General features: G+C 33.4%; 1 long non-coding RNA gene across 1 annotated transcript in view; it reads right to left on the bottom strand.

The window, feature by feature from the left end:
* Positions 1 to 2,126: 2,126 nt before the first annotated feature.
* LOC111086173 overlaps positions 2,127 to 4,367 on the bottom strand; it is a 10,533-nt gene continuing 8,292 nt past the window's right edge. Inside the window, exon 2 of the long non-coding RNA XR_002610919.1 lies at positions 2,127 to 2,519. This is a non-coding gene — a long non-coding RNA (uncharacterized LOC111086173). The remainder of the gene's footprint in view (positions 2,520 to 4,367) is intronic.

Below are 4,367 nucleotides of genomic sequence, written 5' to 3'. Positions count from 1 at the left end.
ACTAAGCGATGACATCGCGCACTACCCAGAAACACGTAGAGTTGATTTAGGTTTAAACTGACGTTAGTGATAAAGTAGTTGTAGTTATCTGGACTGAAACAAGAGGAAGAAAGATGAACAATTTGGTGGGTTGGTCACTTTCTGGTATGGTATCTTAACGATGGTTTCTGGCCTTGTTTTGGGGCTTGTTGTGCAGAGAAACAAATGAAACTGAGTAAAATTCATCTTTGAAGGTAAAACTATTTGTCACCGTTGACTTTTTAACTTATATTTCTGTATTATGCCTATTGAATACTTTAACCATCCCTACATACACTCGTATAATAAAGATGTGCTGAGATCGAGGATTTAGAATTTTCAAGACGGGATATATATATATCCTTTGTACTTAGTGGTATTGTCAAACAAGAATATGGATCATTGTAGGTCCCAGAACCATCCATATAAAGACCTGTAACAAGTCATACCCAAGCCGTCGTAAGCAAAGTGCTGCGTCTTGTAACAAGTGAGAATCCACGAACACAAAAATCAGTAGCAAAAGCGGTACACATACCCCAGGCAACAGTCCAAATTATCAAGAAGGATCTCCGCCTGGAAAAGCGACTCAAGTCACGTGTAGACAAGTGTTTACACGACAAGTCCGTTCAACTGTCATATACCTCAAGCAACTAGAGAATGAAACTGACATTTTTGCTATTCCATCGCGAACACATGACAGTGAAGTCGCTGGATGTAGCGCCTACGGATTTCTGTGCGATCGGACTGTTGAGACGGTCGTTGGGAAGCCAAAACGTTATTTGGGTTTACAATTATATAACTCATTTACAGAAAATTTACACTTTTATAAATTAATGGAATTCTGAAGATTTTTTAAAATATTATTGCACTGTATGTGGAAAAGAACATAGCCTTTGAGATTAATAAAATTGTTTAAGTTCTTAGTTTTCTATGTACCAACATACATCTTTAGAATAAATTTTACCTCAAACTTACCGAGCACTTGACATTCTTAAAAAAACTTTAAACTTAAGCTAACTGATCATTTGGCATAACTTAGACTAATTTAAACTATCAAAGTCATTGAGCACTTGACGTTATTAGAATAACTTTAACTTATCGGATACTTGATATTCTGGAAACAGTTTTAACCACAGAATTACAAAGCACTTTGCATCCTTATAATAACTTTTAACTTTAAAATTACCTTAAAGTGACATTTTTAGATTAACTTTTAACTTTAAACTTACCGATCATTTGATATTCTTAAAATATAACATTTTCCCTCAAACTTACCAAGCACCTTCCATTCTACAAAAACTTTAACTTCAAGTTTACGGAGCATTTACATTCTTAGAATAATTTTAACTATCAAATTTACTAAGCACTTGGTATTCTTAGAGTACTTGTAACTATCAAATATATAGAGCACTGATATTCTTAGAACAATGTTTAATCTTAAACTTACCGAGTTTTTGGCATTCTTAGAATAAGAACTTTAACTTCAAACTTATCCAGCACTTAACATTCTTAAAGAAAATTTAACTATCAAATTTACTGGTTAGATGGCGTTCTTGAAATAATTTTCAATATTAAATTCACCAAGCTTTTGGTAGTCTGAGAATAAGTTTTAATTTCAACCAACATATATTTCCAAGAAGAGGACAATAAACAAAATCCGACTCTTCACCTTCTATTTAGGTCTTGTTCTTGTTGGAATACATTCTGTCTCAAATCTCTTCACATTTGACATAATTTGAACGTTAAATTTTTAAATCATTTGATATTGTCAAAATAATTTCGAACTTTCCAGACACCTGACATTGTTAGTATAACTTTAACGTCAAACTTTCCAGATATCTGATATTATTAGAATAATTTTAACGTCAAACTTTCCAGAAACCTGATATTGTTAGAATAATTTTAAATCCAAAATTTTCAGACACTTGATATTTTCAGAATAATTTTAACGGTCAAAATTTCCAGAAACCTGATATTGTTAGAATAATTTTAAATCCAAAATTTTCAGACACATGATATTTTCAGAATAATTTTAACGGTCAAACTTTCCAAACACATAACGTTGTTAGAATAATTTTAACTCCGAGCTTCTCAAGCATTTGACATTCTTGCAATAACTTGAGCTTCAAATTTACTATGCACTTGATGTTGTTTAAATTCCTTTCAACTCAAACTTACCAAGCACTTTTCTTTCTTATACTAACTTATTGAATACATGTTATTTAAGTCGAGACAAGAAATTCACGTAGATGTCTTTTATCACCGCTAGACACCTTACTTTGTGTAGGCCCAAAGAAAGGCAAAGAGTCCAGTCATTTCACAAAAAAGCTTAGAGGGGTGACCTCGCATGGGCCCACAGTTCAGCTGGTGACCGTATGCTATGGTGTAATGCGTGTAAATGTGATAATCCATCCTGCCAAAATTCCACTTGATGCTCCTGCCCGAGCTTGGTCCCCAAATGACGCCCTTGTATAAGTCTACTGACAGGCGTTGATTTTTCCCTAAAAAAAGAGAGAAAGAAATGGTTGGAAACAAAAGATAGATCACAGTTGTATAGACAGAATACTTTATTTAGTTAACGTAATGAGTTGTGTAGAAATAGCTTAATGTTAAATATGTGAAATTATTAAAATATAATCAGTTTTCTTGTCAATGCTGTGAATAACCGCCTTTGTTTGAATATAAAATAGTTAATCATATTCAAAGAATATAAAAAGCACAAATAAGAAAGGTTTTAATGCATATATTATTAGTGTTAATTCTCGAATCGTTTCAATGAATGTAAAAATTCTACGGGGATCTGAAAGACATGCACGTTAACGAATTGAGACATTCTTATAATTGTTGTTTAAGACTTACAACTTAGGTAAATTAATATGTAGAATTATAAACGTACTTTTCTCTAAGTTAAAACATATTTATTGTGAGTTTTTATAGCATTGTTGCTATATGAAGGCTCTGGTAAGAGGGACCGAAACTCGCAATAAAAGTATTTTAACGTAGAGAAAAGTCCGTTTATAATTCTGATCCCAGTAACTACGTGCTGTGTCTTTGAATAAGTTATTTAGTGTTAGTTTAATACCCTAAAGCCAGATAGCTTATGTAGTTTTAAAAGTTCAGTGTAAAGCACGCTATACTTATGTTTTGGCGTATGTTTAGTTTCAAAAAAGTGAACTCCAACCTCTGATAACACTGGAGTACTTCACAGTTGCAAATGTGACGCTACATTTTGGTGCGATAATGGTGTTTGGAAAGGAAACAGTTGGGTTCTCATCCAAAGAAAAGTACCACCACGTGGAAGCCGGGTGTAAATTGAACGTAGCCAACAATGTTCAAAAATGACAAAATTACTACGCCACGTTATCAGACGAAAGCATGTATGTCCCACCAAAGTTCTATTGGGGTTAATACTGACTGACACTAGTTAGTTACCTATGACGGGAAAGACGAGTTTTTCTACTACTGGGCTTAGGTATGAGAGCTGCACTCCGCGCAAGTTCACACACTCCGAGCATCCACTGTTCATTCCTCGGGGGTTTTTGCCCGCTGGCATGTTAACTCAGTGGAATAATGACAATAATAATTCCTTTTTCGAAGTTAGATCTACCATAACTCTGTTACTAGGGGATGATGCTTAACCTCAGTTTCATAACTTTGTAACTAGGGGATGATATCTAACCTTAGTTTCATACCTTTGCGTGAAAGAAAATCGAACATTCAAACTTTACGTTAGCACTCAGTCTCGGAAACGGTGAAAATTATCAGAAATTCAGAGATTTAATCTGAGATACGTAAACCGAAAAAATAAGAAAATTGGGAATATTAATTCAACTTAAAACTTGAAGAGAAAGCAAAAGATACAGAAAGAAAGTGGGAATTAGATCGTTAAATATGGAAAAGAAAGTGATATGAAATAGATTTTAGGTATAAAATGTTAAATAAATGAATTAGAACGATGGGAGTGGAACTAAAAGGATGAAAGAAGAAACTGGGAAAAAACTTACAATATGCTTTATCAACTGATGAAATTTCATCAGTTGCTTTCATCTGCATTAGTTATCATTTAAAGAAGCTTACTTTAAAAGAGAGAACATTAGAGTTTTACGAAACGAATGTTCAGAATTGCCGTTATGTATTAAAGGTTAAACTGTTGTTTTAAACAGATATTCTACAATTGAAGATTTCATCAGTCCAGAACTGGAACGCTTACATTAAAGTTGTGGTGATCGGTTGTCATGGTTAGTATTCTATACGATAACCGAAGTCTAATTATTATCGGTTGTCATGGTTAGTATTCTATACGTTAACCGAAGTCTAATTATTATCGGTTGTCATGGTTAGTATTCTAT

Source organism: Limulus polyphemus, unplaced genomic scaffold (assembly GCF_000517525.1).
Source record: "Limulus polyphemus unplaced genomic scaffold, Limulus_polyphemus-2.1.2 Scaffold36, whole genome shotgun sequence".
Classification (NCBI taxonomy): domain Eukaryota; kingdom Metazoa; phylum Arthropoda; class Merostomata; order Xiphosura; family Limulidae; genus Limulus; species Limulus polyphemus.
Note: the sequence above shows the minus strand (reverse complement) of the source record. Positions and strands in the feature narration are given on the sequence as shown.